At 32.8% G+C, this 15,004-nt stretch overlaps 1 protein-coding gene across 1 annotated transcript in view; it reads left to right on the forward strand.

Moving 5' to 3' along the window:
* Nucleotides 1–5,297: 5,297 nt before the first annotated feature.
* The window catches only part of LOC115963869 (UPF0481 protein At3g47200-like), a 52,217-nt gene continuing 42,510 nt past the window's right edge, over nucleotides 5,298–15,004 (forward strand). The window contains exon 1 of the mRNA XM_031083091.1: nucleotides 5,298–5,326. The gene's annotated coding sequence lies outside the window, so the exon portion shown is untranslated. The remainder of the gene's footprint in view (nucleotides 5,327–15,004) is intronic.

Below are 15,004 nucleotides of genomic sequence, written 5' to 3' on the forward strand. Positions count from 1 at the left end.
CATGATTGGCTAGTGAACAGTGGTGAGATGGTTATTTATGCCTTTCTCTAAAAGTTCAAGTCCAACATTTAAAAAACAAGTGACTTCAAGATTAAGACATAGTAATCAAAAACCATACACATCTTTCCCACACAACATGTACTACAAATCTTCAACTAGTAGAGTACAATAAATAAGCTCATCAAAGCTAAACAAGGTACAAAAAACATGTTATGTGAAAATAAATTGACCAACCTTGTTCTTAAAAACCAAGAAGAATAGTGCAAAAACAAAATGTGCTTCCTTTTTCCCTTTTTTTTTATTTTTTATTTTATTAAAAATAAAAACACCTAGAATGAAATGCATGAATGTTATGCTATGCAAATCCTAGAGACAAAAAAAACAAAACCAAAGAACAATAGTCACAAAGGGTAGAACAATGAAGCACAAGGACCATGTCAGAAAGACTCACTTAGGTCGAGTCTTTTGCATCCAAAACTTTTTAGATGCACCACGAGCATTGGAGTTCTTATTCACTTGAGAATGATTACCAACTTCAAGATTGAAATAAAGGTTTAAAGCCTTTACCAAATCACCAATAAGTACCATAGGATCAAGTGCTTGAGGCACAGGTACTTTTGGTTTGTTTGCTCTCTTTGCAGCTTACAGCTTGTAGCAATTTGGACGTATGTGTCCAGTCTTTCCACAAAAATGACAAACCCATGCAGGTTTATCATGTGTCTTGTCCTTAGATAGGGTAGGCTTCTTAGGCTTAGATTCTTTCAGATCAACCCTAATCTTCCTAGATGATGAACCTTCTAAGGGTTTAGTAACCTCACTCACTGGGGGTTTGACAGTTTCACTCACTATCTCACTCACTGAAGGTTCAGAAGAAGAAGATGAAGGAACAAACTTAGTGGAATGGGGAGCGGACACACAGATGCTATCAACATAACCTAAACCAGTTTTGTCAGAAGATGACTTTTGAACACTCAGCATTTGATCAAGTTTAGAACTAGCAGATCTAGCAACAGATAAATCAAGTTCTAAAGATTTAACTTTATCAAGCAAAAACATGTTTTCAGTTTTCACATTGTTCAAAAGGTCACTAGCATCAAATAATTTAACAAGCAAATTTTTCTTTTCAAGCTCAAGAGATTCAATTTTCTTTAGGCCAAGTTCAACATTCATAGCATCCTTTGCAGCAACTTTGCAAAGTTTGTTATAGGCCTCTTGAAGATCTGCATCTTCAGAGAGTTCCCCATCAGAAGGGTTCTCTTCAACAGATATGCTCTCATCAACTACAGCAGTAGCAGTGAAAGCAATGAAGTTTCCATCCTCATCACAATCAGAATCATGATCAGAAACTTCACCATCACTAAGGGTTACAGCCATAGCTTTACCCATAGACTTCAAATAGGTTGGACATTCAGATTTCAAGTGTCCATACCCTTGACATCCAAAACATTGAGAGCCCAAAGAATTATTGGAAGATTGACCTACTCTCTCTCTAGGTTTATCATTGTTATTAACCTTAGTGGGATCATACTTCCTAAAATTTCTAGGTTCAGCAGTGTTTGTGCCTCTTGCCTTTCTATTGTTATTCCTGAGAAAATTTCTAAAATTCTTGGCAAGATAGGCAATCTCTGTAGCAGAGAGCTCATCATCAAATCCACCACCATCAACATCATCAACTGACTTAAGAGCCATTGATTTGGATTTGGAAGTTTTGGGTAGATCCAACTCATAGGATTGAAGAGATCCTACAAGCTCATCAACAGGGATGGAGTCCACATCCTTACTTTCAGTAATGGCAGTCACCTTGGGTCTAAAGTCTTCAGTCAAAGATCTAAGAATCTTCCTAACAATTTTAGGTTGATCATAGATTTCACCCAAGTTAAAAGCAGAATTAACAATATCATTCAGTTTAGCATAGAATTCATCAAAAGATTCATCATCAGACATCCTAATGCTTTCAAATTTAGAAGTCAATTGCTGCAGTTTATTTATTTTGACAGCCTTGTGCCTTCATGCACAGTCTGGAGGATATTCCAAGCAGTATGAGCGATCTCAACATTCGAGATTCTCTTAAATTCCTCCATAGAAACAGCATTAAAAATCGCATTCATACCTTGCTATTAAACGAAGCTGCTTCTTTCTGAGAAGTTTGCCACTCACTAACAGGAGTAGTGGGCTTCTCCCATCCGTATTCAACGGAATTCCACACCCTCTCATCAATGGATTTCAGGAAGGCTTTCATCCTTACTTTCCAGTAAGCATAATTATTCCCATCAAAGTGAGGAGGAATAACTAGAGAGTGTCCGTGTTCCATGACAACAGGGGTCAAGGATCAGCTCAAAGATCAAAGGATCAAAAACAAAAGAGCTAACCTGCTCTGATACCACTTGACAGTTTTTAGACCCCTTAAACAATTGATTAAACCTAGTAATTAGCCAAGTTGTTACTTAGTCAAATTAACAAGTCTAGGTTATCACAAATATATCATATCATGCATAGCAGCGGAAAATAAATAAGACAATGATATGATCACCCAGGAAACCAAACCGGTAAAAACCTGGGGAGGATTTGACCTAGCTATCCTCAAGGTAAACTTGAATCCACTATCAGAAAGAATCGAAGTTCATACAAAAGGACTTACAAGCACCCCCGCTCGACTTCCTAATGCTACCAACCAGTAGAACTTACTGACACGACCACGTGCAAGCTCCGAATCCACGGACTCCTTCTTTCTTTGGATTCCCACCAGCTACAAGCACCCCCGCTTGTGTATTCTTTAAGCTTTAATGGCAGCAACTGTTTTGATCATCAAGGTTTTGAGAATGTCTCTTCCTTGAAAACCCTAAGTTTGTGTAAAGGAAAACTCCTCTAGATCTCACAAGAGATTTACACAAACCGCAATATGAGCAACACTAAAACGTGGTTAGAGTTTGCCTTTTATACTTAGGACAAATAAGAAACCCTAAAAACGTTTTAAACACATAGGGCTGAGTTGGACGAATCTACAGAAAAGCAATTTGCCCGACGTTCGATCGGTCGAGCCTAAGCTTCGATCGATCGAGCCAGGCCGAAAGCCACACTGCTTTCTGCTTTACACTCGATTCCAACTTTACATTGACATACAACTTTGAGCTAGCTTAAAACACTTCTAAACACATTGTTTTGATCATGGTTTGCCAACATTACAAATTAGAGTTCTAAAATACATAAAGTCCTAAACTTTAGAACCTAACAAAGAGTTCTCTGAGGTATCATCTGTTTCTCTTCTAACTTCTTGTCATTGTTTGTGTTACTTTTGTCATTGTATTTGTTGTCACTTTGACCTGTTGTTCTTGATTTTTCGTTCTTTTTAAATAAAATACTTAGATAAGATTTCATGAATTACTAGTGAATATGGTGATCTTATATTTACATGTTTTCCCTAGCTTAGCTAGAATATTATACGTTGAAAAATTTTATAATGTACTACACGATAACTAATACAAGATCGGTGATTAATATGGATCCCTTCTCTATCAAAGTTCTTTACTGCATTAGGAAATCTATTTTTTGGAAATACTTATAGTATTTCATAATTGTAACTAATTATATAAACTGTTGGGAATATTGCCTATTGCCTTGGTGGTTTACAGCCTTACTGACTTGTGCAGTAACTAACTTCTTTGTTCACTCTATGGCTTACTATATATATGTGTATGGAATTATGAAGATGCTGTAGTATTTGTAGCAATGCTTGCTGCTCTGTGGTTTTGGAACATTACTTGATGTGTGGAATGGTTGGTAGGTTTAATGTCTTTAGAATCTAAACTTCAATTTGACTTCTTATATGCTTGAGTTTTCTTGAGGCAATTTTACTGTACTGCCCAATGCCCAGGCCTTTAGGCTTTGGCAATTTGGAAAATATTTGTTGTAATTTGTGAATGACTAACATGTGATAAAAAAATGGGATTTTATGAATTTTTATCTGTTTAATTAATGCTCAGGTTTTACATGCTATCGATGTTTAGCATGTGGTAAAAAATAGTATTTTGTGTGGTATAAATTGTTCGCTATTGTGTCCATGTTTTTCTTTGTATTTTTTTGGTTCCTAAATGTCAATATGTGGGCTCTGGGAAGTATAGATTTGGACTTATTATGTTCAAGCCGACCTTGAAGGCCTAGTTTTAAGGGTACTGGCCCATTTTAAAGGAAATGATGTAAAAGATGCCCAATCTGATATGACAAAATTTAGAAAGCCCAATAATATTGGCCAAAGAGTCCTAAAAAAATTAAATCCATGAAAATCTACAAATTTGGTCAAACCCGCCATACAGTTTAATCTGACGCACCCCAACCGATGACTCGTCTCAGTGGATTCAACCTGTATTTCAGGTGAGGGGGTAAATTTTTCGGTGGCGCTTATAAAAAATGAAAAAATTGTAAGAGAAATTCATAATTTTTTCAATTTTTTATTTATAAAAAACATTATTAGTAAAATCCTATATTTATATTACATTGCTGGAAACAAGTTTGAATTGATGATGGCTACATTGGCTGGTGTCTTCTTACTCATTGTGTGTAAGAGCAAAAAATTATACTCTTATCCACAATCTTTGACCAAATCGGTAAGAGGGGTAGGGTAGGCGATAATAAACTTAATAAGCATCCCATCATTTTGGCCCCTCTTCTCTCTCTTTTCTTAAACATTTTTCCTCCCTCCAGTAATGAAAATGAAGGAAGACAGCTGCTAAGGCAGATTCCCTCAATCATAAAAGACAAAAAAGCGACGCTCACCACGGCTGATGCTAAGGATGTGCTGGCCTTTCTGTCTACCATTTCCTTTAAAAATTTCTTTAATTATTGCAATATATAAACAGAGTTTATGTTCTCTTCATGTATACGGAGAGCAGTCCAAAATCCTCTATTTTGTGTCCCTTATTCTATTACAAATTCCTTCACTTTTTCGGACATTAATACTGGTTCAAAGCCTTGTTTTGTTAGTACACACAACCAAAGTTTTCCATTGAATCTTGGGTGTAATCGTCGTAGTCAATTTTGCACAAATGATAAATTATATCCAGAGGGGTCAAATCACTTCTTAAGACAGTGGGTAAAGTTCCACGCCTCGGCTTTCAATCATTAATAAATTTTTATTTCTTTTCAATTTTACTCTTGGTCTGTTTGATTTAATTCATCTTATATATTTTCCTTAACAAATATATCCTAATGTGATTTTTTTCGCCTCAATGAGAACTGAGACCATAGATTGCATGAGTTGTTGATAGTTAATTTGTACTTACAGGGTCGTTCTATTCGGCTTTCAATCAGCAGCTACACTTCAATAACCGAGGTAGGTTTTCAAACATTTTCACTCAAGTATTTTTGTCTATCAATGTATTTATTTATTTTCTCATTGTCATCTTACCGAAATAACAATGTCTACGCATTTAAAATTATATACAAATTAGATTGTAATTCTTGTTTTTGCATGAAATCATTTCGCAATAGTGAAAATGAATGTTTTTAGAGGTGGGAGGATGGGGGATTTAGAGGGGTCACAATCCCACTTTTTTAATTCTCCCAATTAGAAAATTTTGGAGGGTAGTGTTAGGAATTTACCCTAGTCCCTATACCTATGAGAAACGAAAAATAGATAAAAATTTGTGCCAAGAAAAATCACACAACATAAATATTTACAAGGTTCAACAGTGTGTCTATCCACATAGTTGCAAGGATTTAATGAATAGAAAATACAATGGTGCCATATAATACAATTTTCAATACATCAAACCCTAATCCAAAGCAATAGCATATATATCCCAAACAATGGATCCAAAATGTATCAAAAAAATTTTCATGTAGCAAATCTCCCATTAAAGCTCCATTTGGTTTGTGTTTGCGTTTGGAGCGCCTATGTCTGGCTTCTTTTTTCTTTTTTGACCTGTGCCTCTTGCACTGTTCATGCTACTTGAACCGAGTAGGTAGGCAAATGAATAGTAGTCTGCGCGTGAACAATAACTTTATTATTATTTTTTATTGTTTTCAGTTTTCAGCAAAATAAGCGGTATTCAATTGTATTCTAAAAATGGTAACGCATCCAAATTATGTCTGGTCACAAACCGGATCAAACACAACAAAAACCACATGGCCTAATAGGGAGTAGGGGGAGAACATTGTTGTAGACTTGTAGTAAGAAGTACAGGAACAATATAGAAAAATATTAGATAATTATGAATGGGAAAGCAAAGAGGATGATCTGTATGTTACAATCAAAATGGTTATATAATCATTCCACTCCCATAATCATTTTTGTAAGAGTTGTTGTAAAATAGTCTATGGCTTTAGCATTTTCCCAATTTATATGATCATTCCATTCCCATGTCCTCTCCTAATTTAATTTTTAAACATCCAAGCAAAGAGGAGGGATATGTATACCCCTTTCTGCACTTAATTTTTAAAACATCTAAACAAGGGAAATGAATACCAATTCCTCTCTTATTTTACTATTTAGTTTTTTTTTTTAAATAAAAATAAAAACTATTTATTGGCCTCATTGCACTTTTTGATACTATTAAAGGGCCTTACTGTATTATTTTAGCGAACTTTCACCTTTATCTACCATACATTCAACAAAAAATTTTCAATTTATACAAAATTAGCAGATCCCAGATGTCCCCCTAGTTAAGGTTACTTTATATATGCGAGGGCCCGTTTGTTTTTGATACTATTAAAGGGCCTAACTGTATTATTTTCGCGAATTTTTACCTTTATCTACTGTACATTCAACAAAAAGTTTTCAATTTCAGTAAAATAAGTAGATTCCAAACGACCCCCTAGTTAAGGTAACTTTATATATGCAAAGGCCCCTAAATCTTAGGGCCCGTTTAGTAACCGTGTTAAACTATTGTTGTTTTATTTTCAGTATTTTGGACATACGTGTTTGAGTGTTATAGAAATATGTGTCAGAAGTGTTATTGTTATTTAAAGACTGAAAACTATTGTTTAAACAACAGTATTGACTGAGTTATTCTTTGCAATCATTAATGTAATACTAGTTTTTTCTTCAGGTAGTGCTCTGTTCCACTTTCATGCCTTAATTTTATTACTTCCAAAAAAGAAAAAGCTTTCAATACCTACCGAAGAAAAATATCTTGATATCTATTCTCCTAGTCTCTTGGACAGGATTAACTATTCAATGCTTGTCTTAAATTGGTTCATAATGTGTTGTATAGCCTTGTGATATATAATCCAAAATAGTAATGTTGTTAACTGATGAATGGAAATTACTAACGTAGTTCATATTCAAAATAAAATATTACTTTTATACCATACGAATTGTCATGTGTACTGTCACAGCAAGTGGTAGGTTTATATGTAAGTAATATGCAACCAGTCTCAATTTTCTACATAGGATAATTTTAGAAAAAGTTATGATATTTTATATGACACTAGAATTACTAAAAATACAGAGTTAAAATTCTCAATCGAAACCACGAGAAAATGCTTCTGGAAGCACTAATCAATGTCTTCTTTTGGAAATGCTGACAGATGCCTAGAGAGAGTCAATCCAAACTGAACTAAAAAAAGGTATGGCCATATGTGGCAGTTGTTTTTCCCAATCTAGTTAGAGATTTTAGATTTGCAAACCCTTCTTAGATGCTGATTCTTCTTTGTGTTATTTCTATTGACTCCCAAAAATAAATTTTAGTTGTGATTCCAATTTTAAAAAAACAAAATTAAAAGAAGTTGAAAAACCCAGTACTTAATAATAATAATAATAATCAAACAAAAACCGTGGAATCCAAACAAGTCATTTTCCCGGATTGGTAAAACTATATGACGCAATGCCACTGAAAAATAGTGACATAATATTTATGAGATATAGTTGTTGTCTTTTCTATCTATACCCTCCTGGGTCTCATTTGGTTACTGTGAGAAGTGAGAACTTAGAAAAATAGACCACATTACCTATTGATAGATAAGTATTGAAATTTTAAATCCTGGTTCTTTCATCTGCTTAACATTAATAATTGAGGTAGGCTTTTGTAACATTTCCTACTTAAGTTCCTTTGTCTATCAATCTATTTATTTATTTTCTCATTATTATCTTACTGAAATAACATTGTATATGACGTTTAAAATTATATACAAACTAGATTGTACTGTGTGTTTATGCACAAAACGTTTAACAGTAGTAATAAAGATATGGTTTTATCCAGAAAAATGACACAATTTATTTAAATTTAAATAATTAATGTGCCACCTCCCACATAAAAAATAAATACACCTCTTCCCCCAAAAAAAAATTAATGCACCACATAATATAATTAACGTAACAAAATAAATGTGTTTATCCTATTAGTAATGTCAAATAAAAATAGTGTTTTATATAAAACTTTTCCATTATGGTTTATTAACAATTGTCTCAAGGGAAACCGTTAACATGACCCTTAAAATTATATACAAACTAGATTGTAATTGTGTTTATGCACAAAAAGATTTAACACTAATAATAAAGAGGTGGTTTTATCTAGAAGCTTGTTTGGATGGAAAGAGAAGTAGAGGTTTAATGAGCCTTGTTTTGATGCACAAAAACATTTAACAATAGTAATAAAGTGGTGGTTTTACCTAGAAGCTTGTTTGGATGGAAAGAAAAGTAGAGATTTAATGAACCTTGTTTTGATGTTTTTTAAGGTGTGAGGAGGGAGGTTTTGGATAGGTATGCCAATTCCTAAGTCCTATCCCTCTCATTGGTGGCGGCTCTAGTATATTTTTTCTAGGGGTCAATAAAAAGATGAATTTTGGATAAGAGATATATCTCGTAGTCTGAAGATTATTTATTACAAATATGTCCACAATGCTAGCAAGATAATAAAAATAAACTATTAGTTCATTTGATATATTGATTTATAGTACAAAGAACATACTAATTATTGTTTTTAAGAAGAAATCCTAGAACTCATCTATTATTTCTAAATACAGTAAACGTATTAATTATTATTGGTATGTGAACCCTAATTATTATTGCTCAGAATTATTTTATCTATTACTTTGTCTTTAGTTCTTACAATTATTTTAGTTTGTCTTGATTATATGGAACTTATTGTTTATTCTTTTTTTGTCACTATTTGCTTCTTTCATGTGTGTCCTTATTCTATAATTTCAGCAAAATGTTAGGTAAGTTAGATGGGCATTTGTGCAAGGTTGGGGATGAACTAATTAGGAGAGAGAAAGAAAGTAGAAAAATAAAATAATATAATATTCTCTTAAATTAATTAGGGTAGTTGATGTGGCCATTAGTAAATTTTAAAGATGACATGGATTGTAGTGATTTTTTTAACCTTTAGATCTTATTAAAATCTATGGTTTAAAAGATGAGGTAACTTTTGTGGAGTTATATTATATGTAACTCTAAGCAATGTTATATCATCCAATAATTTGTTATGAAATTCATGTTTTGAAAATCCCACAGTTGAATTGAATATACTATATGTTCATAATATTCATGCCAATTTTCTTGTCAATTTAATATTATTTACCATTTGATCTAGAAACTCATTTTTTATGTATTATCTTAAACTACAAAAACTTGAATTTAAACAATTGATTTAAGACATGACAATTAATCTTTGATCACCTTAAAATTTATCAAGAGTGGAGAATATACAAAGATAATGTAATTTAATAATGGATTTGTTAAAATTCGCATCCAAGTAAAAAATATTGAGTGATGTAACATTGTTTAAGCTTATAGTAAGTATAACTTGAACTCAATCATATATATATATTTATGTATGTCTGTATGTATGTATGTATATTCATGGTATTGTATACACAAATAATTATTACAATTGAGTCTTCTTATATTGTCTAAGTTTAGATACTTAAAGTATAATTGACACATAATTAGAATTTGATAAGAAAGGACGCTTGGCATAAAATTGGAGTCCATTTAAATTAATCTAGAGATACTTGACATCAATTAATGGAACAGTTAAAATGACATTTAGCATGAAATTGGAATGTAATATAGAGTCTTCATTGAACTTTCTCTCTGCCTTAATTTAATATATTATGCATATTCACATAGTTCTAAACCTCCTTCTCAAAAAAAAAAACATAGTTCTAAACCTGTGCTTCTAATGCTAGTGGCTCGTCTTTGTTAAGGAAGACAACTTAGAGATGGAACAATCAGCTAGTAGGGAAATTCAACTAGCAACTGCTTCAACAAATAATGAAGATCAAAATACTCAAAAGGAAGCAGACATTTCAGGTGGAAATGAAAATAAAAATGATGACTTGGTAATTGAAATTAGCAAAATAGTCAGAAGGTCGGAAATTCAATTATTGAAAGAGTGTTGTATCTACAGACTTCCAGGCTACCTTCGAAAATGGAATGAAGAAGCCTACACTCCTCAGGTTATTTCAATTGGCCCGTATCACCACGAAAACCCAAGATTGATAGCCATGGAAGAGCATAAAGAGAGGTACTTCAGGAGTTTCATGAAACGGATTGAGAGAAGCTTGGAGTATTTAGTAGGCACGGTAAGGGAACTGGAAGAACACATTCGCAGGTGTTATGAAGAGACTATTGATCTTACCAGTGATAGCTTTGTGAAAATGATATTGCTGAATATTTTAACACCCCTTGTGAAAATGAGAACCAGCTATTAATTCCACTTATTTTTCTTTTCTTTTCTTTTTATTTTATTTTTTTACTCTTTACCCATAAATTTATATTTAAATATCACATTTTATTTTTTATAAATGTTTATAATAGAAAAATTTGTCAAATTTACACTTTTAAGCCCAAAAATTATCAACATTAGCTAACCTAAACTTTTGCAAATTTCTATAGTTACTACAATAATCGTGTATATTTACATGACTACTATTCATTTGTATTTTATATTTCAGTGTTTTTTTATCTCTCAGCTCAGATAATCTCTCTCTCTCCCTCTCTCTCTCTCTCTCTCCAAACACATAAAATGTATTCTAATAAAATATAATGTAAAATAGATAATCTGATGTGGAGTGTTTTGAAATGTGACATGTAAAATAGAAAAAATAAGTTTTTATGCTAAAACTGACAAAAAAATGTTTACACCAATTAATGCAATTACTCTTATGCATTACAGACAAGCCCAACCTCCCCCCTCCCCCTTCCCCAACATCTAAATTCCCAACTTTAAAACTTTTTTTTTAATTATTATAAATAATTCTATAATTAAAGTGAGGGGATTTGAATCTAAAGATCTCTATTTAAAAAAACAAAATTTGTTAGTTGAACTATAAGACTCTTGGTATTGTATTCTCAAACCAACAGTATAAATTAATTAAACTTTTGTCCTTTAAGTTCTAACTCTTATGTTGAACAAAAACTATAGAATTAGCACACTTTCTATTGTTAAATTATATTTGAGCAATTCACTTTCTTTCTTGCTCTTATACTAAGATCAATATAAGATTTCAAAATCAACAAGGAAAAAAAAAACCTATCATCTAGTTCATCAAAAAAAAAACTATCTGATTAGCATGATCTAGAATGTGGGCCAAACCATTATTTATCTGCAAAATTCATTAACAACCGAGCTATTTTTTCTCAATCATTGATGCAATACGAGATTTTTTCTTTCAAAACCAACAAAAAGAGAACCTCTTTAGGGCCAAAATCGGGAATTAAGCCCATTTTCCAAACAATATAATTGGTAGGCACTGTTACAAGACTATATTTTTCACTAACATCTCAAGTTTAAAAGACTCAATTTAGGGCTAATAAATCGAGTCTCAAACACTCAGTTTCAATGTTCTCATCACGTCTGATTTGGCATTTTTTCCACGTGGCTCCACCTAGAAATCGAGTCTCTAACACTCGATTTATAAGCCCAGCTCTCTCATGTACTGATTATTAATCTAGAAAAGAATTTTATATTTTTAGATCAACGTGGTACTCTAATTTTTATAAAACTAAATAAAAGAAAAATAAAAAAATGTTGGATAACATAGAAATCAAAACGTGGCATTGTCATTTAATACCCCCCCCCCCTACCTCCACTTTCTTTTCATCTTATCTGTTTACCTCATTGTTCTCTACTTTTCAGTCTTTTCTTTTCTCTTCATCAGTTTTTAAGTTTAACTCTACTCTCTCTTCTGCAAATATGGAAGACTAAAGCATCAACGGCAACGCTAAGGTGTAATCTACCAAAAAAAATTACCTTTTGTGTTGGGGGGCATAAGCAACTTAATACCTTAAAGAAAAGCTCTTCAAGATTGATTTTTGACCATTCCCCTCAATCAAATCTATTAACAATTGAAATACAAAAAAAAGAAAAAGGTGATTGGTAATCTTGAACTTTAAGATCAAGGCCTGAACAGACCCTAAGCAAATGAAAATTGACTTGAAGATATTTTGTGAAAAACTCCCTCTTTGGTTCACTAGAAATAGTGAATTTTAGTGTTTTCCCGTAGGATTTCTGTGTGTTGAAAATATACCATGTAAGACTACTTATAGTGTGAAAATAGGAGTTTGGAATGACTCCCAGACGATGTGGAATTCGTTCTAAACCTCAACATTAACATAGAATACTTGTCTTATTTAAGTTTCTAGAATTCGCTATGCGTGTGCAAGATCGGGCTTGCGTGCGCATGCAAAAAGCTACATGCACAGGCTGATTTTTGTGTGCGCATAGCGAGAGTTTCCTTGGCCTTATTTTTCCAAAAATAAATTTATTTGCTCATTAAAAGTTATATTTTTCATTTTAACATTTCTCAAATCAATTTAACATCTGATTGAGCCCTAAACTAATCTTGGGTCTTAGAATTCAGCATCATTGGGAAACAAGGGCCTAAGTCGTAAGGGGTGTAAATGCGGTGTCTACAATACCTAAAAGTTTGTAAGCCAACCATCAATAAATACTTCATTGGTCGAGTTAAAAAATACATAAGTTTGATATAGTGCTACTTGGTGTCGTAGCTTATCAATGTTTAGAAAGCATTCTATAATCTGTACAGCTTACCATGAATAATGTCAAGATTATGTCTGTAGTGGGTTCCAGTTAGCTCAACTAATAAAGTCTCTGATAATTGAATAAGAGATCTGAGGTTTAATCCTCATCTACACTAAAAATTGATTAGTGTTTTGATATGATGATAAAGAGTTATTATCAGAAGTAGATGCTATAGATTGAAACTCGGCAAAAAGAAAAAAAGAAAAAAAAGCTTTGAGCTAGGCCTCACGGGCTGGGCTTATGTCTTTTCTTGTGGGCTGCTCATAAAGTAGACCAAAACACTTGTGGTCCCTCTTTATTTGAGTGTTAACCCAATTAATTCCATGATCCAAATCTAAACTAATTCAATCCTGAGAATTGTTTTGAATGGTTAACGCTTTGATAATTTGAGGGCTTTGTTTTGTGAATGGGCTATTGAGCTAAAATTTGGGTTTTTTTACTATTATTTTATTTTATACAATTTGTGTGCTTTAATGGTTAATTTATTGGGCTTGATTTTAGTAAAAAGTGGTATTTAATTTTCATGGGTATTCGACTATGGGCTCTTAGAATTGTTGGCCTGTTCAAAAAATAAAAAATAAAAAATTCTCCAACACGATAATATCTATCAAACGAGTTCCATTCAGATTTCATAATAAGAACCTATCAAAATAAAAAATAAAAAAGGCAAGGCCATCAGGTGTGGCGTTTTATTCATCATCGAGACTCCCTTCTTTTGATGGCCTTGTCACATAGTTTAGCCTCTAAAGGCAACACCTATTTAGAGGACAAGATAAACTATGTGACAAATGCTTGTTTATTTATTTATATTTTTCCTTGTGGTTTCTCGGCAACCAAACGGAGCATTTGGGGTTTTTTGGTATTTTAAATTTTGTATATTATGAAATGTTTTGCATTTGCTTTGGAATTGAATTGTTTTGTTGTTGTTTTGCTTTGCGTGTCAATTTGTTATTGGTCCATTGACGCAAAATAGAGAAGCACCAAACAATACGAACCAGCACGGTTGCAGATGCGTGGCACGTGCTACAACCTTTTTTATTTAGAGAACTTAATATACACTCTCTGATCTGTTAAAATTTCTCTCTCTTTATTCTCTCTCACAGTTTTCACTGCACTTTTTCGCGAGAGTGCCCAAACCTTCACTGAAAACCCTGCCAAAGCTCAGATCTGATCGCTAGATAATTCGCCGATATCTCCAACGGTATCCTTTCACACCTCCTTCTCTCTCTCAATCTCTCTGTGTGTATATATATAGATGCGTATGAATTTGTATTTTTATTAAATTTCATCTATATATATTCTTGGATTTGGAGTTGAAGATCCATTTGAGTTTGACGAAAGCCACATGAATTATGAATTTTCTCTCTTAGATTTTGTAGATTTAATGAATTAATGGCTATTTCATTTTCACTCGTGAATGAACTTAGGTTTTAGTTTCATTTTGGTACTGTAGGTGTTGTATTTAATGGCCCTTTTTTTTTTTTTTTAATTTTTGGATTGCATCGAATTCCTATTAATTTGTTTTGGAAAAGAAAAATGACAAAAAGGGTTTGGGATAGGAAGAATAATGTTGTGAAATGAGAAGAATGTTGTTGTGTAACTATTGAATTACGGCGAATGTATTTGGGTTGAAAAGGGGTTAGGGTAATATGTTGGGTGAGATTTTTAAGAGATACAATGACGATAAAAACAAAACCTTAGTCCCAAAATTATGAGACTAGTCGCAGGAGTTGGGGTAGCGGGGATTTAAATGTAGGTTCTCCTAAGGAGGAGAATTGGATAGTGGGAGAAAGTTGTTTAACTACTTGGGAACTAAATAGGATTTAGCAGGTTTGGGATTTCTGCCAAGAGCCTTGTAGCTTAGTGGGCATTATTTGGTCTCCTTTATGAGGAGAACCAAGATTCGTATCTCCCCTTCCCCGCTTATTGTAACAATTTAATTATTAAAAAAGAAGAAGAAAAGAACAGATTATGGTTTTCATGAGCCGGGTAGGTAGCTTTTAGAGTTTTAGTTTTATACT

The sequence above is a fragment of the Quercus lobata genome, chromosome 10 (assembly GCF_001633185.2).
Source record: "Quercus lobata isolate SW786 chromosome 10, ValleyOak3.0 Primary Assembly, whole genome shotgun sequence".
NCBI lineage: Eukaryota > Viridiplantae > Streptophyta > Magnoliopsida > Fagales > Fagaceae > Quercus > Quercus lobata.